Raw genomic sequence first — 25399 nt, 5'->3', positions numbered from 1 at the left:
CCCAAAGATGCAAACAACCATGCATGAGCAGCGCCTATTACACGGAGAGGGTCCTACAGCCGATCAGTTCCAGTCATTCTACCAGGAAGGAGGTACACGGCTCGTGTTGTCCGTAGTTCAACCATGCCTAGACGGAGAATATCGCGGTTCGATCGCGTCCGCATTGTTACTTTGGCCAGGCAGGGCTCTCAACAAGGGAAGTTTCCAGGCGTCTTGGAGGGAACCAAAGAGATGTTGTTCGGCTGTGGAGGAGATACAGAGAGACAGGAATTGTCGACGATATGCCTCACTCAGGCCCCCCAAGGGCTACTACTGCAGTGGATTACAGCATATGCCTTCAACGAGACAATCGTCGGAGACGTATTTGGAGGCAACCCGGTTAGGTTGAACGCCTTAGACACACTGTCCAACAAGTGCAGCAAGGTGGAGGTTACCTGCTGTTTTAGGGTGGCATTATGCGGTGCCGACGTACGCCGCTGGTGGTCGTGGACGAACTCGTAACGGCTGTACGGTACGTGAATATCGGCAGAATACTGGCGGTGCATTCGTCTTCATGGACGACTATTCGCCCCCCCCCCCAATCCTGCACATCTTGTGAATGACTTCCTTCAGGATAACGACACCACTCGATTAGAGTGACCAGCCTGTTCTCCACACATGAACCCTATCGAACATGCCTGGGATAGATTGAAGAGAACTGTTTATGGACGACGTGACCCACCAGCCACTCTGAGGGATCTACGCCGAATCGCCGTTGAGAAATGGGACAATCTGGACCAACAGTGCCTTGATGAACTTGTGGATAGTATGCCACGACGAACACAGGCACGCATCGGTGCAAGAGGACATGCTACTGGGTATGAGAGGTACCGGTGTGTACAGAAACCTGGACTACTACATCTGAAGGTCTCGCTGTATGGTGGTACAACATGCAATGTGTGGTTTTCTGTACAGAAATCTGGACTACCACCTCTGAAGGTCTCGCTGTATGGTGGTACAACATGCAATGTGCGGTTTTCAAGAGCAATAAAAAAGGCGGGAAATGATGTTTATGTTCATCTCTATTCCAATTTCCTGTACAGACTCCGGAACTTTCGGAATCGAGGTGATGCAAAACTTTTTTGATGTGTGTACGTAGCTTACAAGATAGCTGTCTTCCTAAAATGCTTCCAAAAATTTGTTAGTCATAGGTTGTAAACTTTGTGGTTTTTCTGCCAGAAGAACAATGTCACCGCAAAAGGTAGACCCTTAAAGACTAGACTGCTCATTTAAGCGTAAGCCTGTGTTGGAATTGTCCATAGTTTTCCAGATTACGAAATCAACCATAGTTGAAAAGGAATCCATCCTCTGGTCCCCAACAATTTCCGCAGTTCGTACCGATCTGTGTGCGCTTGCATGAGTTAGGCCCGAAGCTCCGTACTGCTGGAGGGGAGGTGGTAGGGCGCTCCCCTTCCCACTGTGACAGACGAACAGCACTTCGTTGCCACAAGTGGCCTACTCCTCTTCAAGCGAAGCAGCCGGAATACAAGGTTACTTCCTCTGATGCTGGACGCTGAATGGTCGCCAGAGACGGATACGGGCAGGTGGAACTCAACGACCGCGGTAGCTGACAAAAACAAACAACCACCGGCGACCTGCACCACAGCAAGACGCCGGTAACGATCTCTAAACGTTTTCAGATGGAAATATTTTGGTATTTCGTTCCTAAAATAGCCGTTTAGCAGTAAATTTGTTTGCAGTACAACGCTTATGTGTTTAGTATGCTTCTGCTAAGATTACAGCAGTATTTCTAACAATTATGACATAACTGTTTTTACGTACTTGTCTAAACTGTCTTTTCTAACTCTATATACTGTCTCAGAATCTTTGGTTCTCACTTCTCGAAAACTATAGTTTCTGAAATTCCATAAATAAGGGAAGGAACCAAAATAAGAAATACAGTGAAGGAAAAGTGGAGGAAGAAAAGATACAACATTATGAATAACAACACACACATGCATATATATATATATATATATATATATATATATATATATATATATATATATATATATATATATACTGTTACAAAAAGGTACAGCCAAACTTTCAGGAAACACTCCTCACACACAAACAAAGAAAGTATGTTATGTGGACATGTGTCCGGAAACGCTTACTTTCCATGTTGGGGCTCATTTTATTACTTCTCTTCAAATCACATTAATCATGGAATGGAAACATACAGCAACAGAACGTACCAGCGTGACTTCAAACACTTTGTTACAGGAAATGTTCAAAATGTCCTCCGTTAGCGAGGATACATGCATCCACCCTCCGCTGCATGGAATCCCTGATGCGCCCTGGAGAATGGTGTATTATACCACAGCCGTCCACAATACGAGCAGGAAGAGTCTCTACATTTGTTACCGGGGTTGTGTAGACAATAGCTTTCAAATGCCCCCATAAATGAAAGTCGAGAGGGTTGAGGTCAGGAGATCGTGGAGGCCATGGAATTGGTCCGCCTCTACCAATCCATAGGTCACCGAATCTGTTGTTGAGAAGCGTACGAACACTTCGACTGAAATGTGCAGGAGCTCCATCGTGCATGAACCATATGTTTTGTCGTACTTGTAGAGGCACATGTTCTAGCAGCACAGGTAGATTATCCCGTATAAAATCATGACAACGTGGTCCATTGAGCGTAGGTGGAAGAACATGGGGCCCAATCAAGACATCACTAACAATGCCTGCCCAAACGTTCACAGAAAAGCTGTGTTGATGACGTGATTGCACAATTACATGCGGATTCTCGTCAGCCCACACATGTTGATTGTGAAAATTTACAATTTGATCTCGTTGGAATGAAGCCTCATCCGTAAAGAGAACATTTGCAAAGAAATGAGGATTGACACAATGCTGGATGAACCATTCGCAGAAGTGTACCCCTGGAAGCTAGTCAACTGCTGTACATGGTACGGAAACAACTGGTTCCCCCGTAGCACTCTCCATACAGTGACGTGGTCAACATTACCTTGTACAGCAGCAACTTCTCTGACGCTGACGTTAGGGTTATCGTCAACTGCACGAAGAATTGCCTCGTCCATTGCAGGTGTTCCCGTCGTTCTAGGTACAAACGTACCGCGCCACGGCTATTGCCCCGCGCTAATCCATACATGAAATGGGCATCTGTCTACTCCGCATTTGTAAACATTGCACTGACTGCAAAACCACGTTCGTGACGAACAATAACCTGTTGATACTACATACTGATGTGCTTGATGCTACCTAGTAGTGTAGAGCAACGAGTCGCATGTCAACACAAGCACCGAAGTCAGCATTACCTTCCTTCAACTGCGCCAACTGGCGGTGAATCGAGGAAGTACAGTACGTACTGACGAAACTATAATGAGCTCTAATATGGAAATTAAGCGTTTCCGGACACATGTCCACATAACATCTTTTCTTTATTTGTGTGTGAGGAATGTTTCCTGAAAGTTTGGCTTTACCTTTTTGTAACACCCTGTATATATAAGAGTTCGGGGGTGGGATGGGAAGATAGAAGGGGGAGGAGAGGAGGAGAGACAAGTTGGCGGAGAGAGCTAAATGGAGAAAAAGAAATAGAGACAGCGAGATAAGGAGAGAGACAAATTGAGGGACATATGCTGCTCTCCCTGTTTCTAAGCACCAACCCAAGTGTTCTACAGCAGGATGTTATTTATACCTACTTTAGCTTTGGTTTGGTTTGGTTCAAATGGCTCTGAGCACTATGGGACTTAATATATGAAGTCATCAGTCCCCTAGAACTTAGAACTACTAAAACCTAACTAACCTAAGGACATCACACATCCATGCCCGTTGCAGGATTCGAACCTGTGATCGAGGGGTCGCGCGGTTCCAGACTGACGCGCCTAGATCCGCACGGCCACCACGGCCGGCTTAGCTTTGGTAATTGTTGCTACATCGGCACGGTACTTGTCCTTCCAAAACTGATCTATGAGCTACTGCTATACATTTCCAATTCATTGTCTTTTTGTTTAAAAACAGCGTTCTTGTATTCCATATGAAATAGAAATCTGGTTTCTCTGTGAAAGTGGCAGAAGCCGTAAATCTGTGTATGTGTGTGTGTGTGTGTTTTTGTTAGTGTACATTTATGAACCGGCATTTATCCGCATCAGAAGCTGACGATGTGACTAACAGTGAAGCTATCTTGGCGTCAAATAATACTGCAAATTATTTAGTGTATGATCATCTTAAGCCCAAAATGGCTACGTACCTGAAAGGTATTTCTCAAAACCAGTATTCTCAGCGGCATGTAGGTAAACACACGGGAACTGCTTGTATTTAAAGGCTCCAAGGCCTCTCCCTATACCAGGGGTTCGCAATCTTTTCTTCTCACGGAAAGCTTTGAGAATCCTGGTACTGTGGTGGAACAAACTGAACATGTGCTAACTGATATGCAAAAGCCACATGTGACATGCCACATGAACCCAAAAGACTTTAATTTAGAATGTAATGAAGTTAGTTACAATAAGACCATCCATAAAAATGAACGATGAGCAACACTTTATGGAAACTGAAATGGAGCTATCCTATTTGCCATGACAATTTTTAGGAAGTTTTGGCCATAAATGTGAACGAAGATACGAATTTGATAAAAGTGTGTCTGGATTAAGTGACCCGAACTATTGTATGTAATGGAATGTCAAACTACGATCTCAACCAGTAGACTCAAACGACTGGAGTTGCTCAGTCAGCTGCTACTCCAGGCTACGGCAGAGAACAAGCTGTGTTTCGACATGAGTGCGATTAGTCTGGAGGCTCGGACTGGAGGAAGAAGCGCATTAACGCCTCGGGGCGAGTTGCGCCGTCGCGCGCTGAGGTTTTAATAGTTTCCTCTCCGCGCTGCAGCAGCTTAGCCCGCCGTTCCCGGCCCGTGTTTGGGGTCAAGAGGCGGCAGTAGCTCATCCTCTCCCTCAGAACGCATCCCCCGGCCGTTAGCCTCGCTGTGATAGCGGCCACATTCAGCGAACACAGCGGCCGCGTCGGAGATAACCAGGTGTCTTTTGTGCGGCGCATATGAATATTCCGGCCCTTCGGCGCACGCAGCTCTTTATTTCGTTTTGACCCGGCTGTGCCTCCCGCCGTATTTCAGAGGAGGGCCCGCTAGCCAAATATCTGAGTGCGGCGAGGCCCCGCGCCTGAGTTACGGCGCCGGCGAGCAGAGAGGGAAAGCTTACGATCGGGGAAGGCCCGAGAATAATGCCCGTGATACGGGCCGCACCGCCGTATTAACAAATCAGCGTTCAGGAGGCCAGGCCGCGCCGTGATGAATCCGCGGCATTACTCATCTGCTACACGCCGCCGGGACACGGCCGCTTTTGTCCCGGCGCAGCGGAGACTTACCTGTTGTAAGTGGACATAGGCCGAGCGCGGCCAGATTTACTGCTAACATGTCGGGTCGTTCCGAAACGCCAGTTCCGCAAAAAGCGTGGTGTACCTCAACTGCCGAGAAGAGTCGTTCGTAGTCGCTGTGTTCGTGGAAGACGAAATCGTAACATTTTAAGCATAACAGCCAAACTGTTGGAATCTCAGCTTCATTCGCTCATTTGATTAAAAAAAAAAAATTGCCCATGTCCGTATTCTGACTTTCAGAAATGCACACGTGCTTGCTTTTATTTATTGAATATAATAACACGGGGTGGGAAAAGTAAAACAGGCCCGAAAAAATATTCATCTACCTTAAAGGTACGCAACCCAACTTACGAGGCGTGTTTATTAAGTAAATACCGTTTTGAAATTTTAAAAAAGACGGGCTAAGGTATCTCAATAATTTTATTTTTACATGAAAGCCTGTACCTTAATCTACTTATCTACATAATTTCCGTCAATACTGAGGCATTTGTCATAACGTTGTACGAGGTTTTGAATACCATCCTCATAGAAGTCTGCCGCCTGACTTGTTAACCACTGCATCACCACTATTTTGACTTCGTCATCGTCTTGAATACACTGACCGACCTGGTGTTACTTCAAGTGCAGGAACAGATGGTAGTTACTGGGCGCAAGATCGGAGCTGTGCGGAGGATGATCTAGAGTTTCCCATCGAAAAGATGTGATGAAATCTTTTGTCTGATTCGCCACATGCATACGGGAATTGTCTTGCAGCAAAACGATGCCCTTCCTTAACTACCATGGACTGTTGCTTTGATTCTGCTGTGACGTAGGCCACCCACATTTCATCGCCCGTAACAATTTGCCTTAAGAAATCATCACCGTCGTTGTAGTAGCGCTCAAGGAAAGTCAATGCACTGTCTAAACGTTTGGTTTTGTGCACATCCGTCAACATTTTTGGTACCCAACGTGCGCAGAATTTTCGGTAATTCAAGCGCTTGGTCACAATGCCGTACTAAACACTACGAGAAACATTAGGAAAGTCATCCCGCAAGGAGCAAATCGTAAAGCGTCTGTTTTCTCTCACCTTATTGTCCACTTCCTGCACCAAACTTTCATTAATGGCAGAAGGACGACCATTCCATTGTTCATGGTGCACATTTGTTCGGCCATCTTTAAATGTTGTCACCCACTTTCTTACCATTCCATCATTCATAATGTTTTCTCCGTAAGCTGCACAGATCTCACGATGAATATCGATCGCTTTTAGGCCTTTAGCACTAAGAAATCTTATAACAGCCCGTACTTCACAGTCGGCGGGACTCACGATTATCGGAGGCATCTTAAACATCAGTACACAACGAAACAAGCAAGAATCAGACTATAATGGCGCCAGTGCGTAGATTAAGGTACAGGCTTTCATGCAAAAGTAAAATTATTGAGATATCTTCGCACGTCTTTTTTTTTAAATTTCAAAACAGTACTTACTTAGAAACCCCGCCTCGTGCATCATCCACATCCGAAGTGAATTATGTACGAGGTCTGTTCAAAACATTCCGAAATTTTGCCCACAAAATTTTTATGCTTATCTTTTACTTATTGTGCGTCGTCTCCTTCGAAATACTCTCCTCCACAATTGATACAACCGTCCCAACGCCGTTTCCACATCCGGAAGCAGTCTTGGTACACCTCTTGCTGGATCGGGCGAAGCGCCGTCTACGAATTTTATTTTATCTCGTCTACCATTTCAAATCTTCGTCCTTGCAACGGGGTTTTCAGATTTGGAAATAAAAAAAAGGTCTGCAGGATTCAGATCTGGAGAGTACGTAGCATCGTACACTGATTTCGTTTTTTCTCTAATAGTCACGCACCAACTGTGATTAAAATACGGTTGCGTTATCGTGATGCAACAGCCATGAATTGCCTCGCCGCATTTCGGGCTGTTTCCATCTCACATTTTCTCGCAGGCGGCGCAACACGTCCCGATAGCACCATCGATTAACGTTTTGTCATTGTGGCACGAATTCATGATGAACTAATCCTTCAAAGTCAATGAAAACTGTCAGCATGGCTTTGACATTTGACCGGATCTGACGAGCTTTCTTTGATCTTGGAGAACCTTTCTCGAATCGCTGTGAAGATGGAACGTTGGACTCAACACCACAACAGTAGGCCCACGTCTAATCACCAGTTATGATTCTCATAAGGAACATCTCGTGGGACGAACTTGGCATAACATGAAGTACTCCAAGATACTTTCGCGGCGTTATCCTGTAAGTTGGTAAGAGTGCTACAGACAGCGTGGAGAATGGCCTGTAGATCACAGCATAGTGCAGATGCATACACAGCCATGCAGTATCACTGTATAAACGGCCACCCCACTTGCGACTTGCACCAGGAAAGAACAGCGTTCTGTTATTCGGTTTTTGCGTAGTCAAGGTGTGAAATCTATTGAAATTCATCGACGAATGAAGGTTCAGTACGGTGATGCATGTTTGTCAAAGCAGCAAGTCTACGAATGAAGTGGGAAGTTCGCAAATGGTATGACTTCAGCGGAAGATGCTCCTCGTCCAGGTCAACCACACCGAGTTGTCACTCCACGGATCATTGCAGCAGTTGAAGCCGTAGTGAAGGAAAACCGCCGAGTGACGCTGAATGACATTGTAGCATGTTTACAGATCAGTCATGGGTCAGCACACCACATTGAGCATGATGTGCACCAGTTTCACAAAGTGTCTGGAAGATGGGTACCACGGCAGCTGACTCCTGAAAGGAGAGAACGATATGTTGGTGCTTATGAAGAACTTCTTCAGCGCTTTGAACGAAGAGGTAATGGCTTCCTTGCAAGTATCGTTACTGGGGAAGAAACCTGGGTTCACTTCCACCAACCGGAAGAGAATAGAACCATCAGCAGGGGAGGTTATACTGACTCCCTTTTGGGATGGAAAAGACGTCATTTTGGAGCATTGCATGCCTAGAGGGACCACTGTCACAAATGCATCATACACAGATGTCCTAAAAAATCATCTGCGGCATGAAATTAAATCAAAGCAACTTGGATTGGTGTCAGCAGGTGTCCTTTTGCAACATGACAATGCAAGGCCATACACTGCCCATACAACAGTTGCAACAATCACAGACCTGCATGTTGAGTGTCTTCCTCATCCACCATACTCACCAGACTTTGCCCCAAGTGATTTCCATACGTCTGGACCACTCAAAGACGCAATGGGAGGAAAGAAGTTCCGTTCTGCTGAAGGGGTATGCCACGCGTTGCACGAGTGGTTGCGCGCACTACCAAAAGAATTTTTTTCTAAAGGAATTTATGCTCTTTGTAAGCGCTGGAGGGCTTGCTTAGAGCGTGCGGGAGGTTTTTTTAAAAAGTGCACAATAAATAATACTGAAAAAAAAATTAAGGTTTTCATTTAACTCGCCCTCGTAGCAAAAGTTATCACACACCCAGATATTACCTGTATTTGACCACTAAATATCACACGAGGTGAACCAAACGGTATAAAAACAGGCGTGGAGTATTGTGTTTGTGACGGTGCAACCCGTCATCCCGCGCGCAGCAAGTTGGGAATTCCCATGGCTGCTCGCTGTGTCTGACGAGCGGGCGACCGTAACGAACGCCTGGGCCGCCGTAACTGATAGCGGCGCTGTGGCGCGAACAGGAGCAACGTTGTCTGGTGTGGCCAGCGACTTGAAAACATCGCTTCGGAGAGCAACCTGGTGAATCAGCGACAAGGAGCGTAATATTGGCTACATTGGGGGCCGGCGGAATTTGTATCTTGGGTCAGTACCATTGTAAGAAGAAGCGTTAAGATTGCTCGTGTGATCGGCAGTGACTGGCTGACGAAGACTCGTAGCCTGTGGGACGACAGGCAGCGACTATCGAGTAAAATCAGTGTACAGCGGTCGCTTGAGCAAGTGGGCCAGTGTAAGCTGTGAGTAGTTGTATCTCAGTATATGTTCTGTTTATGTGTGGCAGCCGCTGTCCCCACCTCGTTCCTAGGTAGTAACAGTAACTGGATCCGAACCCGAAAAAATGTTTGTACTGAGATTAAAAATTGGGATTGATTCATAGCAACTAGTGCCGGTACGGACATGGTGCCTTGAATTAACTGGTTGTGAGTAGAGAAAATATATTTCCGGCTTCATAAATACAGGGTGATTCAAAAAGAATACCACAACTTTAAAAATGTGTATTTAATGAAAGAAACATAGTATAACCTTCTGTTGTACATCATTACAAAGAGTATTTAAAAAGGTTTTTTTTCACTCAAAAACAAGTTCAGAAATGTTCAATATGGCCCCCTCCAGACACTCGAGCAATATCAACCCGATACTCCAACTCGTTCCACACTCTCTGTAGCATATCAGGCGTAACAGTTTGGATAGCTGCTGTTATTTGTCGTTCCAAATCATCAATGGTGGCTGGGAGAGGTGGCCGAAACAACATATCCTTAACATACCCCCATAAGAAAAAATCACAGGGGATAAGAGCAGGGCTTCTTGGAGGCCAGTGATGAAGTGCTCTGTCACGGGCTGCCTGGCGGCTGATCCATCGCCTCGGGTAGTTGACGTTCAGGTAGTTACGGACAGATAAGTGCCAATGTGGTGGCGATCCATCCTGCTGAAATATGAATTGTTGTGCTTCTTGTTCGAGCTGAGGGAACAGCCAATTCTCTAACATCTCCAGATACTGTAGTCCAGTTACAGTACCACCTTCGAAGAAAAAGGGACCAGAAACTTTATTGGCTGAAATGGCACAGAAAACGTTCACCTTAGGCGAGTCACATTCATACTGAGTTGTTTCCCGCGGATTCTCAGTGCCCCATATACAGACATTGTGACGGTTGACTTTCCCGTTAGTGTGGAAAGTTGCTTCATCACTAAACACAATCTTAGAAACGAAAGATTCATCTGTTTCCATTTGAGCAAGGATAAAATCACAGAAATCGATTCTTTTAATCTTATCAGCTGCAGACAGTGCTTGAACCAATTTCAGACGATAAGGTTTCATAACTAACCTTTTTCGTAGGACTCTCCATACAGTTGATTGTGGAATTTGCAGCTCTCTGCTAGCTCTGCGAGTAGATTTTCCTGGGCTGCGAACAAATGCTTGCTGAATGCGTGCTACATTTTCATCACTCGTTCTCGGCCATCCAGAACTTTTGCCTTTGTACAAACACCCATTCTCTGTAAACAGTTTATACCAACGTTTAATACACCACCTATCAGGAGGTTTAACACCATACTTCGTTCGAAATGCACGCTGAACAACTGTCGTCGATTCACTTCTGCCGTACTCAATAACACAAAAAGCTTTCTGTTGAGCGGTCGCCATCTTAGCATCAACTGACGCTGACGCCTAGTCAACAGCGCCTCAAGTGAACAAATGTACAACTAAATGAAACTTTATAGCTCCCTTAATTCGCCGACAGATATTGCTTAGCTCTGCCTTTTGTCGTTGCAGAGTTTTAAATTCCTAAAGTTGAGGTATTCTTTTTGAATCACCCTGTATAATAATGAATTTTAGAAAAATATTCGCAGCAACAAAGCCACCCAAATTGTTGCAGTCTGCGTTCCAATTTACTTATACTGTAAACAGTTCAAAGTAATATTTATTTGGCAGCTTGTCGTGTACATTCTGAGTTTCGAATAGGGTATCTATCTGCTTCACTACCAGGTGATCTGTTATTTCGCTGGGTCGGATCTCGAAAGAACTGTTCTACCTTTCTGACGAGAGAATGAATTGCAAAAAAACAGAAAAATGCAAAACGGGGTATAGGATTTTTAAAAGCGACAATTTTCTTCTTATATCTTATTTATTTTTCTACATACACATCAGCGTTGCCAGCTGGACTCGAAAAGTTCTTGCAGCTCAGTAAGAGATGCAAATTGAAATGTTTCAAATGTCTCTAATACTATGGGACTTAACATCTGAGGTCATCAGTCCCCTAGACTTAGAACTGCTTAAACCTAAGGACACCACACACATCCATGTTCGAGGCAAGATTCGAACCTGCGACCGTAGCAGCAGCGCGGTTCTGGACTGAAGCGCCTAGAACCGCTCTGTTACAGCGGCCGGCGATACAAATTACGGAACACAGCCCAGGAATCGGGGAGCGACTAGATCTTAAGACAACATTTTGTACGTCGATAATCATTACCTTTTTTCTTGAGTCATCACTCTTCTAACTGGTTTGATGTAGCCCGCCACGAATTCCTCTGCGGGGCCAACCTCTTCATCTCAGTGTAGCACTCGCAACTACGTCCTCAATTACTTGCTAGATGTATTCCAGTCTCTGTTTTCCTCTTCAGATAGCACCCTTTACAACTCTCTCTAGTACCACGTAACTTATTCCCTGATGTCCTGACAGATGTCCTACGATGAACGAGTTTGATCAGTTGTTCTGTTCAGAAAAACTGGTGCTTACCTTGGTAACTGAATTTTTACGTCAACGATTTTGAGTGCCGGTTTGAAGTTAATTGAAGCTGGGGGTGGACATGGTAATTTCGGGTAGGCATCTCCAGCTGGAGCTTGACCATCGTTGTTCTGAATAAAACCTAATGTTTCAATTAAAGTGATACTTAAGAAGTTTTGGGTGGGCACCTTCAGTGTCGGTTTGGAATAAACTGCAGGTGGAGCTGGCCCAGCGCTGTGCTTTGAATTAAATCTGCTAAAGTTCTTGTTTTTTAATGATCGAGTTTTACGTAAGTATTCTGGGTGGGCACCTTCGTGTTAATTAAGGCTGGAGCTTGCTCAGCGGTTGCTTTAGACATACTTGTGTTTGTGCCTTGAAATTTTCTTATTAATAGAATTGCTACTCTCTGAACAAGAGGGTGGATGTATTGTGTGTAATTGTGAGTGGGTCTAGGCCTCACCCTTTGGTAATGAAATTCTTTTTTCTTTCGATGACGTTTGGCAAAATAATGATTTTTTTAAATGTGTGCATGTTGTAACATTATAGGACATATTGGGACATATTGGAGTATTCGATACTGTAGACTTTTAGGGGATGTCGAAACAGATATGCAAAATGTAAAGGGAAACTTTGGTGATGTTTAAATATTGTACTGTGTCAATATTAGGACATTTTGCACAGAAAGAACAAAAATAGATTTAATGTAAATATATATTAGTGTTAGTAACCTATTTTCATTCAATTTTGTGATTATATTTCATTTTGTAAAAGAAAGACTCACTGTTTGCTGTAGTTCTGATTAATTGTATAAATTATCAGTTTTGAGCTAAATTATTTCGTATAATATGGACAAGATACTTTTAAAAACTCACCAGCTAAAGAGAAAGTCTGAAAATGAACGTTTAATGCACACTTCTGCAACTTTCTATGGAGAAATTCTATATTATGATCGCAAAAATACGAAAACTTGTGAAAAATGTTTCATAACCTAATTTCGAAAGACGATTTGTATCAAGAAATAATGCTAAAAAGATTTATTTACGTTTTGAAACACGATTTAAATCATTTTACATATAAATAGTTGTTCTAAATCACTCAAGAAATATCCAGAATCAAATGTCAAGATATTTCTGGAAACATCGGTACAAATCTGGTGAAGGTTATCCAGAAGCTGGTAGAAAAATGTTATAAAATCTATTTGGAAATTATGCTTGTAAGAATTTATATGTACTGATCCTTTTACTTACTTTAATCTGTACTAAAATTCTGTAATGTCTAATTTAGTTTTAAGTCGTGAATTGCTATCGTATTGTAAACAAAACATTGTCAAAGACTCTCATTGTTTGGAAAGATATTAATACACCTAGGAGTTGTCAGTTGCCAGTTCAGTTCGGATATGCAGTGCGGTTAGCTCGGAGAGTCAGTTGTTGAGTCTGTGAAGTCTGTCAGTTCTGTTTGTAAATAAAAGTCTGTAATGAAGAATTACTTGTTGTCGTCAATACGAACTCAAGACCTTTTGCACGAAACAGACACCTCCAATGCAACGTTTTAATTTGGTGTTGAGGAGCTGAAATGTTATAATTTGGTGCAGAAAGTCCTGGGACGTTATAATTTGGTTGAGGAAGCTGAAATGTTATAATGTCTCCCAAGCCAGCACCACCGCTCCTTAAAGACCGGTTCCGTTACAGTGTTGTCAGCAGAGGAGCAGCAACAGCAGCAGAGCATAGTGACTCCGAACTTTCTCTAGTCATTGATGACCTAACCACCGGATTCATTAGGGACATTTCAACCCTTATAAAGCTGCCCTCGACTGTTAGTAATGTGACTGTGAAGGGGAAACACGAAGGAACAACAACAGTTCAGCTAAAACCAGTCAGATCTCGTGTACCGACGATAGGGGTCGTCAAGAGTTGTGGAGGGTTGTTGTAAAACCGCGTGAAGCCAGTGGGAGGAATCAGTTGTGACTTCCAAAGCGCTACCAACAGTCGAGCTACCAAACTGACTGTACCTGGGGAGATAAAGATAATGGGGTGCAACGGGCGACCAGCTGCTCACAACCCACACATTTCTGTAGTCAAGTGACGTTTCAAGTTAGGAAAAGAACGATGCCGCTGAACTGTGATTTGAAGTGATAAATGGTGCTATACCGTGCGGCAATCCGCTGAAAGGGTTTGGATTTGGCGAATGTCTGGAGGAAGCTACCTTCCATCCTGTGTAATTTCGAAAGTGAACCTCGGACCACTTGGTGTTACAGTACTGGGGTGGATTTAGTGGCTAAAGTGTGGTGCCCTTATTGCGCTCAGGAAAACGCTATATGTGGAAGGATATTAACAAATTTTATAACATTGTGTAGTGCGATGATGTTAATATCAAAATGACAGTGCACCCTGTCATGAAAAAGCATCTTTGAGGCAATGGTTTGTGGAACAGTTTAGCCTGCTCAGAGACCCGACTTGAAACCAATGGAACGTCGACTTCGTTCCCGATCCCAGTGTCCAAAATACCTCCTCAGGTATCGGCTCTCGAGGAAACGTGGGTCGCGGCGGAGGTTCGAGTCCTCCTCGGGCATGGGAGTGTGTGTGTGTCCTTAGGATAATATAGGTTAAGTAGTGTGTAAGCTTAGGGACTGATGACCTTAGCAGTTAAGTCCCATAAGATTTCACACACATTTGAACATTTTTGAAACATGGGCCGCCATGCTTCCACAGACATTCAGACACCTTACTGAAAGTGTCAGACTATACTGATAATATCGCTTCGATTCACAGACTGCAAGTAATCCGCTCAACAAATAATGTGAACAGCGATGTACCAGCAGAAAAGCTGCATCATATATAGAACAAGATTCCTGGCGAGCAGTAAGATCCCAACAGCATGGATGGAACATACATGTACCCTAGGACAGTGGGTTCGACTCATCAGGTTCTTGCCATGCTGGCAACCCGTCATGTTCCACTATCCAGATACGTTAGACCATCTAGGGTACATGACATCATAGTTTTATTGTATTTCTTAAAAATACTCTTCACTTCCTTTGCTCGGAGACTCTATTTGAAAAGAATTCCTAGTTTCCAAATAAGTGGAGTATTGCATTTTAAGGAATATAAAATTTCAGTTGTAAGCAAGAAATGGTAAATTAATGGATTGTGGAATGAAAGATTTCGCGTTCGATCCCAGTCAGTCCTAGGTTTTTTTATCTCAATCTTTTTACGGCTTCCTCCGCTGCAAAATGTTCGTTCGTGAGGTCAGAAACTATGTCAAACTGTAGGTCCCCCACCATAACTAAGTGGCTGAGTTAGTTCAGACGTTAGAGGGAAGCAACGGAATACCATCTCCAACAGGGGCATGCTTCTTAAAGTATTACAGCATTCAGATTAACTTTTGGTTGATGACAGGTTTGCTTTTTCATCATTAACATTAGATTATTAGGACGAAATCTACCTCCCAGCGATTGTTTTGACAGGAAAAAGTTCCGAGCCTTATTGTGGAATACGTAGGATTTTGACGGAAACTGGCCCATGACACGTTATATGAGTACATTTTTCGAAGCAAGCGTATGGACATCCTCCCCAAACATTTATCAAACCACAGCACTGGACCTGATAGTCTACTCATCTTTATTTTCAGCAGCTTATCCCTCATGTTCTCCGCCGACTGTGTCCTATGATGTTAGATATTTATAAAACACATGGTACACAGGGACTATGTGAGGACGGATTTCCTTGGGGTTCTTTAGTTTTTCTGAGGCTCTCTCGTACTGCCTCTGCCTACCGCACATGCAGCTCTTGAGCATTTTTAGTGTTTCCATTAACCTTTTATTCACCATCTGGTTTTAAAGGTAGCTCATACCTGGTAAGTGCTTTTATTAAATAGTAAAGACAGAGTAAAACAATCATTCGATTCCTAAATGGGCTACAATCCTCTTTCCCGCCGGCCGGTGTGGCTGTGCGGTTCTAGGCGCTTCAGTCTGGAACCGCGTGACCGCTACGGTCTCACGTTCGAATCCTGCCTCGGGCATGGATGTGTGTGATGTCTTTAGGTTAGTTAGGTCTAAGTAGTTCTGAGTTCTAGGGGACTGATGACCACAGATGTTAAATCCCATAGTGCTCAGAGCCATTTGAACCATTTGAGCCAATCCTCTTTCCCAGCAAAGATCCAAGTGCTGTGAAGCGATTTGACAAATGTCTGCCACATTCAACAACCGATGGACATGGCCCGTTATACACTCATGGAAATGGAAAAAAGAACACATTGACACCGGTGTGTCAGACCCACCATACTTGCTCCGGACACTGCGAGAGGGCTGTACAAGCAATGATCACACGCACGGCACAGCGGACACACCAGGAACCGCGGTGTTGGCCGCCGAATGGCGCTAGCTGCGCAGCATTTGTGCACCGCCGCCGTCAGTGTCAGCCAGTTTGCCGTGGCATACGGAGCTCCATCGCAGTCTTTAACACACGTAGCATGCCGCGACAGCGTGGACGTGAACCGTATGTGCAGTTGACGGACTTTGAGCGAGGGCGTATAGTGGGCATGCGGGAGGCCGGGTGGACGTACCGCCGAATTGCTCAACACGTGGGGCGTGAGGTCTCCACAGTACATCGATGTTTTTTTATTTAAAAAAGCAGATACAGTGTCACTAGAAGCCTCCCTAAAAGACAATTTCCATTCCTTCCGAACTGACTATGCGAATGTAGACGAGATGTGGCTCAAATTCAAAGATATAGTAGCAACAGCAATTGAGATATTCATACCTCATAAATTGGTAAGAGATGGAACGGATCCCCCGTGGTACACAAAAAAGGTCCAAACGCTGTTGCAGAGGCAACGGAAAAAGCATGTGAAGTTCAGAAGAACGCGAAATCCCGAAGATGGGCTAAAATTTACAGACGCGCGAAATTTGGCACGTACTTCGATGCGAGATGCCTTTAATAGGTTCCACAACGAAACATTGTCTCGAAATTTGGTAGAAAATCCGAAGAAATTCTGGTCGTATGTAAAGTACACAAGCGGCAAGACGCAGTCAATACCTTCGCTGCGCAGTGCCGATGGTACTGTTATCGACGACTGTGCCGCTAAAGCGGAGTTATTGAACGCAGTTTTCCGAAATTCCTTCACCAGGGAAGACGAATGGAATATTCCAGAATTTGAAACACGAACATCCGCTAGCATGAGTTTCTTAGAAGTAGATACCTTAGGGGTTGCGAAGCAACTGAAATCGCTTGACACGGGCAAGTCTTCAGGTCCAGATTGTATACCGATTAGGTTCCTTTCAGATTACGCTGATACTATAGCTCCCTACTTAGCACTCATATACAACCGCTCGCTCACCGATAGATCTGTACCTACAGATTGGAAAATTGCGCAGGTCGCACCAGTGTTCAAGAAGGGTAGTAGGAGTAATCCATTTAACTACAGACCTATATCATTGACGTCGGTTTGCAGTAGGGTTTTGGAACATATACTGTACTCAAACATTATGAATCACCTCGAAGGGAACGATCTATTGACACGTAATCAGCATGGCTTCAGAAAACATCGCTCTTGTGCAACGCAGCTAGCTCTTTATTCGCACGAAGTAATGGCCGCTATCGCCAGGGGATCTCAAGTTGATTCCGTATTTCTAGATTTCCGGAAAGCTTTTGACACCGTTCCTCACAAGCGACTTCTAATCAAGCTGCGGAGCTATGGGGTATCGTCTCAGTTGTGCGACTGGATTCGTGATTTCCTGTCAGGAAGGTCGCAGTTCGTAGTAATAGACGGCAAATCATCGAGTGAAACTGAAGTGATATCAGATGTTCCCCAGGGAAGCGTCCTGGGACCTCTGCTGTTCCTGATCTATATAAATGACCTGGGTGACAATCTGAGCAGTTCTCATAGACTGTTCGCAGAAGATGCTGTAATTTACCGTCTAGTAAGGTCATCCGAAGACCAGTATCAGTTGCAAAGCGATTTAGAAAAGAGTGCTGTATGGTGTGTCAGGTGGCAGTTGACGCTAAATAACGAAAAGTGTGAGGTTATCCACATGAGTTCCAAAAGAAATCCGTTGGAATTCGATTGCTCGATAAATAGTACAATTCTCAAGGCTGTCAAGTCAACTATGTACCGGGGTGTTAAAATTACGAACAACTTCAGTTGGAAGGACCACATAGATAATATTGTCGGGAAGGCGAGCCAAAGGTTGCGTTTCATTGGCAGGACACTTAGAAGATGCAACAAGTCCACTAAAGAGACAGCTTACACTACACTCGTTCGTCCTCTGTTAGAATATTGCTGCGCGGTGTGGGATCCTTACCAGGTGGGATTGACGGAGGACATCGAAAGGGTGCAAAAAAGGGCAGCTCGTTTTGTATTATCGCGTTATAGGGGAGAGAGTGTGGCAGATATGATACACGAGTTGGGATGGAAGTCATTACAGCATAGACGTTTTTCGTCGCGGCGAGACCTTTTTACGAAATTTCAGTCACCAACTTTCTCTTCCGAATGCGAAAATATCTTGTTGAGCCCAACCTACATAGGTAGGAATGATCATCAAAATAAAATAAGAGAAATCAGAGATCGAACAGAAAGGTTTAGGTGTTCGTTTTTCCCGCTCGCTGTTCGGGAGTGGAATAGTAGAGAGATAGTATGATTGTGGTTCGATGAACCCTCTGCCAAGCACTTAAATGTGAATTGCAGAGTAGTCATGTAGATGTAGATGTAGATATTTCCAGCAAGATAGGGCAACTTCTCATACGTCGGAGAGTCTACCGCAACAATCCCAGAACACTTGACACACTAAAAAACAACATACGTAAAGAAATTTCCAACATTCCTCTAAGAGTACTGAAAACTGTTTTCCTTAACACGCTTCTAAGTGCACAGCTTTGCTTGGATGTTGGCGGAGAACATTTTGAACAGAGACTTTAAATTCCTTTCTAAAATATGCTTATTAAACTAATAAGAGTAAATCTGTTACTTAAACTGATAATTACACAGTTAATACTGAAACGGTACAATAAATATGTGAGAAAGCGGTGATGTACGTTGATGTCCTTCATTCATATTCCTTTCAGAGCAGGGGCCTGTATGTGCGCCACCCTGTATATTGATATTCGTTTCTATATGAAAAAGTGTTCTGGATAATTTTTGAGCTGTTATTAGTACTGGTCAAATGATTTCCAGTCACGATGGTCTACATTCAATGGTTACTTCCCTCTAACTTATTCTTTCTGCTTGTCAATACCCAAATTTTGGGTGTGAGCAAAGCACTGTTACTGTCATCAGATGATGCAGAGAATATCGTTCTTGCTTCGCATACTGCAAGCAATTCACTCTACTTGCTATGTACGATAAACAGCCGCAACGTAAACATTTCCGACGTCAAACGTGAACAGTGAACTCTGTGTGACCAGTGAGCAGCAATGTGCCAGTAACAAGGTGGCAACGTAAATGTAACGAGATTTACGGCGAGCAGCGAGAAGCGATGTGCTCGGTGTCCATGTCTCCCCAACAGGGCCCCGTGATGGTGAAACAAAGATGTTTATTCTTAATGGAGCATTTAACCTGCACCGCCACCGCTTGCCATGCTGCTCAGTATGACCCTCGCCATTTGAGCGTCCAGGCTGGCTTGTGTTTGGAGCAGCAACCGTCGCTGCCCTCCTCAAAATTGGCTCCTTCTACGTCTCTATAGAGTCTGTGCTAAGCCTCCACCGCATCAAGATCATAGCTGAGGCACCGCTCTGACTGTTTACAAGTGTTTGAGTTTGTGGCGTGTAGGTATCGAATAACCCTCGTTTCTGCAACAACAATAGTATTTTTACACATTGGAGAACTCTTTGGTACTGGGATGGGGTTTTTGCCCTCACGGCTGCCCTCTTTGTGGAAGCTAATAGCAGAGGACAATTACTAAATGTACTTGCATGGTACAGTGCGTCGTCAGCACTGGGTGACATTATCTGGAACTCTATGAATGTGTGCTGTTTTAATCAGGAGAATCCACGATTGGAAGATATCGGTGCAGAAAATTGGAAGTGAACCGTTTATGTACAGTTCCGAAGAAACAGGTAGTCTTGAAAGTGGACCCAAAGAATGTTGTACACACATACTGGCGTCAAAACAATACTGAAAACGATCAAGAAAGGGAAACGGTTAATCATCAACAATAATACGGTATGCAAAATGATGTTTATAAACATATGATGGATACTCAAGCAATTTACTTATGTAACACTGGGTGTGTCGTGTTTTTTGTTATCTTAACCTTGGCATCTCACTAGCCCTGCTATGGTTGATCCACGGCAGACGATACATAAATTGTGTAACTAATCCTAACTGATTGATGTTCTTAAATAATCTATTCACGATCATTCAGGCAAACTCTAGTTAAAGAATACTAGTAGGACGCTATCAGGATGTTTACTACAATAAATCAAGTAAACTTCAGAATAGGCTCTGTACAATTATAGCATTCAAATAATCCTAATGGTTAGGCTAAGTTTAAGATTGCCACAACACCTAACTTCTATACAAAAATCGCGTTGCCCCATTTTCAGGACAGGTATACTTAAATGATTGGTATTTGTCTAGCGTCTTTGTTAGTAAAAACCTCCACCCTCAGTGGCGCTAGCAACGGAGATCTCAAAGAAAAATGTAGTGGAACTGAACACATTTGTTACTACTGTTCCCTATTTCTCAAGCTCTGGAGTAGATATCACTGCAAATAGTCGAGTGGAGAGCATGTCAGCCATTTTCGGAAAGCTGCTGTCGGTATGGAGTATGATGGGAGGACGTGAATTTAACAATACAGAGGACGTGTAGTTGCATCCGCTAACTTGTACGTTTGAAGTTACTCATCTACAGAATCCTTTCACGAGTCAAGACAATCTGCTTACACACTTGCAGAAGAATACACTTGACTCAAATGTGCGGTCATAAGCGAGCACTTCAGAACGCATAGAGCCCACGGAGAAGCACAGATTTGTCACTCTGTTTGCAGAGAAACAAAATGAGTCTGGTTCAAGTGGCACAATCGGTACTTTCTCAAAGTAAGTTTGAGAGTGATCACTGGATGCTTTGCCAGTAATGTCTCAAACAAATTACACGCTCTGAAGCGATGTGTGTCAGCTGGACAACTATCAAAGAGTGACCTCAAAACTTTCTGCACCTCGGTCCACTAATGTGGGCTCTTGAATTAGCCAATAATGGCCTTCGTTACAGTCTAATTTCCTCCTACTCTTTCAAGAAGTGAAACCACTGGCCAACCCAAGCAGCTCATACGAAAATGTTCTTGAAGCTTCTCAAACAATTTAAAGCAACATGCGCATATAGTAATTACCCAATCAGAGGGCCTCCTGGAATCGGAGGCAGAAAAGTGTTACTCGTTCTGTGTGGGAAGAATTTTTAACCGCTGTCTCTCAGGCGGCTGTAGGGGGACGGGAGATTCATTCTGACAGGACGGAAGAAAAAAAACTGCAGGCAATTCTTGTTAGACAGCTCTCTATTGCCGCCTTTCAACTTCCTCCTGTGCCCCTGACAACAGGACGCAGTTCTCGTCTGGCAACGCCACTGGATGGTTTTGCAGCAGTCTGTAAAAATTCTGCCCTTCGGCCGCTGAGAAAAAGACTCTCAGCTCGCCACCGACCTGACCGAAGTCCACGGCTTCCCCAGCCTGTCTTGTTATCCTAGCCAGCGCAAAAAAATACTTTTGTAAAGCATGCAGTTCTATACTTGTTAGTGTGAAGCTGTCCGTTATCAATCAGTATGATTAATAAACTAATAACCCTACCTAAAATTCGATCCCAAATGGTATCTACATCTACGTGTTTAGTCTGCCATTCACAATAAAGTGCCTGGCCGTTGTTAATGTACTCGATTGAATTAATTACATCAACTGATCATATAAAGAGGCTAAATACTGCCGCCTTACAGTTAGTCTCGAAAAAAACTGTCGAAATCAATATCAATGAAAATGCCCCCACCCTACTGGTGTTCATGAGATGACAACATATCAACATTGTGAACAAGGAAAGTGGGACAGGTTATTGACACGGCTCTTCCCCAATATAGATTAGATGACTGTGGTACATTTCGTTTCTACATCGAAAGCATGTCTCACCTTGTAAGTAATTCCAATTGTAACATTGATCGACTTCATCCTATATCTGTAGGCAAATCGATCCACGAGACGATGCGTGGAGTAAAGCATGTCACTATCAATATTTCTACGAAAGGTAGAAACCGCATGCAAATTAAGATTAAATTGGCGCAGTGGCAGATAGCGACAGCCACAAGTCAGTGAAGTTCTAAATACCCCATTTCTTTGTTGTCAAAAAAGGCCTCGTCCATGATGTAAAGATTAACATAATTAATGATAAACTTGTGCAGGAAATGGCGTCTGAAGTGAAAATTCTTGTTCACCGTATGCTGAAAAGAGGATTCGAGACATGGGTAAGTTAAATACGTCCCTCGTCAGCTCATTAAAATTAGTTCCACTGGTCATAGACTTTCAATGGTGTTCTGTATCATAAATAAAAGGTGCACTGTCACTCCTTTTGTTCAGGATGTCATGAAGTGCTGTAAATGACTTAGATGTGGCCCAACCGAAAAATGATTTCGTAGTTGTGTACACTGCACAAAATGGCTGGCTTACACAGTATAATGGACTGTAATTTCGAGTGACTTCCGAAATATGAATACTGCCATGGCTACTAAGTGGCAATAGAAAGAAACGTGCACTGAATATCTCAAGCAGAGGTATATCAGGTATAATATGGCATATTATAATATGAGCACGGAACAGGCACTCAATTTGGAGAAGGGTGGCATGTACACAGGACATGCTGCTGCCCCTCTAAAGTTTCTTGTGCTTCTGTCACTGCGGCTTTGGAGCTGCTCACAAACATTCCTCTATGTACTTGCTCATCAGCCACGCTGCGGCCACCAGCATGTTATCCAAAGGCAGTTCGCATGCTCCACTTCAGCTGGCCACAGTGCCATCAGCACGTGCATCCACTTCTGCTCCAGCACCTGCCCCACGCTCACCATGGCCACCACCTCCACAGCTTGTCCAACCCACCACTAGCCAGCACGGGATTCAGGATGTACCGGAGACGGAGAGCCTACCGGTAAGTCTGAGGCAGCAGACTCTAGTTGGGGTCCTCATGACCAGAGGCTTGTATTACAATCTCCCTAGACCTATAACTCTGACAGAAACTCTTCTGACTGAAATCGTCATTTGTTAGTGCCACCTTCATAGGAGCTTTGTACGGCATATGTATGTCCATCATCAGTATGACTCAGTCCGGGGCATTTCCATAGGACTTGAAATCACAAATTTCAAAACTGCTTGAGACCCATTCCGTTAATCTCTCACAACCATTCATACACAATGATGTTTTGGAACATTCTGCCAGGAGACACACTCCAACACGGAAAGTTTGTTGTTTCTTCAAGCAATATAATATTTATATTACGTGCCTGCCCGAAACGTGACTATGGACAGAAGGGAACACCTGTATGTTAGAATATAATGTGATTCACGGAGACAGCGACGACGGATTAGGGATAGTTTCTACTCTCATTAAAAATGTGGTAGTCTTTCATCCACTAACTATCGACGCTGGCAATGATTCTTTCGAGGTATGTGTTATAAACACAGGAGTAAAACACATTGAAACGTCTACTGTGGTAGTACACAGAGCCCAACACACTGGTAAGAGTATACTGCCTTCCATTGTTTGTTGGGTAAGATTACATACCCAGCTATTACCATGGGCGATTTTAATGGGCATTGTCCAGCAGAGAGTAGCAGTTGAACAGATCTGGTGTGCACACGTATGCTTGATACGGTGCACAAAAAATGTTAGCGATCCTGAATGACAGTTCTGTCACTATACTACTGAGACCAGGCAAAGCCCAGTCGTCGGTGGATATGGTTCTAACTTCCCCTCAGCTAATGTTTTCTGACATACGGGAGATCCTGCCAGGCACTGTGGACTCGGACCACTTTCCAATATATATAAAGCATGACAAAAAAAATGTTCAAATGTGTGTGCAATCTTACGGGACTTAACTGCTAAGGTCATCAGTCCCTAAGCTTACACACTACTTAACCTAAATTATCATATGGACATGCACACACACCCATACCCGAGGGAGGACTCCAACCTCCGCCGGGACCAGCCGCACAGTCGAAGATTGCAGCGCCTCAGACCGCTCGGCTAATCCCGCGAGGCAAAGTGTGACAATTGTGGGACTTACTGTCACGATATGCCCATATGTTTCTAACAAAAGAAAGGGCAACTGGACCAAATACCATTGGGCCACTTACACTGAATCAGAAGAAGTACAGGAATCTGTAGCAGTATTTAGCGTCTCTGGGTCTAAATCATGTGGTCACATGTTCGATTCCTGGCTTGGTTGGAATTTTTCTTCACTTCTATTGAGGACTGGATGTTATGTCGCAATTACTTCACGTCACCTTCATCACATATACGCACAAGTAGTTGAAGCGATGTGAAACAGAAGGACACGCATGACACCAGACGGTGTCTCCTGGCCAAGAACGCCAGACGATCGTTTCATTCCATTTTTTGTATAACATGAGCCCCTTTGTTAGGACAAAGTAAATTTCAGTGACATGAGAAAGGGAGTAGAATCGTAGAGATAAGGTGTGATAGTAGTGTGCTAATAGCACCATTTGTTAGCGATAGGTAAGGTAGCAAATTTACTGGTAAATTATTGCAGACTGCAAATATGAAGTCGTGCTCCCACGAGAGGAATATTACCGATGTCACTGAAGCGCTGTACTCTGAACTTGTGTTTACATATTCAGCATGTGATCACGATCTGAGTGACATCAGAAGTATGAAAAACAGGAAAAATTAATTATTTTGGAACATGTACACTAACTGGACAGCTATTGTCCGCGAGAGGCACAGGTATTGGTTAGAGTCCCAGTATAGAACACATTTTTAGTTGTCATGTGCGAATTTTGTACCGTTTCTATTCGCTTGGATAATAGTTACTGGACGTACGTGTCTGTTCGCATTGCAGCAATAGCTTATGTTACAACTCATTGCCAATTAGGAGGAACGAGGGCTCAAGGTGATGAGGTGGTTGTTGTCCATTACAAAATTAATTGTCACTTGATGTCTCAGGATGACTCCTATCAACCTATCCTCTATTTTAATCAAATTGTGTCAAAGTTCCATTTCTTCCATTTTTAACGGAGTACTTCATCATTAGTTCTTCAATATATCCATCAAATCTTCAGCATTCGTCTTTAACAACAGATTTCTAAAGCTTCAGTTCTCCTCTGGTCTGTACTCCTTAACGTCCATGTTTCTCTCCCATATTAACCTACTTTTCGAAAAGACTTTCTCACACTTAAACTTATATCACATTTTGACATTTCGCTCGTTTTTCAGCTTCCGCAAACGTCAGTTACTTTACTGCCTAAATACCAAAATACGTATACAATTTTCAGTGTTTCATTACCTAATCTAATTTCATCAGCAATTCTGTTACAGTCCATTACCTTTCTTTCAATTTTGTGGATATCAATCTTGCAATATCTTCTCAAGACACTATTTATTTCGTTAAACTAGTTTTCC

The sequence above is a fragment of the Schistocerca gregaria genome, chromosome 4, assembly GCF_023897955.1.
Source record: "Schistocerca gregaria isolate iqSchGreg1 chromosome 4, iqSchGreg1.2, whole genome shotgun sequence".
Taxonomy (NCBI): Eukaryota; Metazoa; Arthropoda; class Insecta; order Orthoptera; family Acrididae; genus Schistocerca; species Schistocerca gregaria.
Note: the sequence above shows the minus strand (reverse complement) of the source record.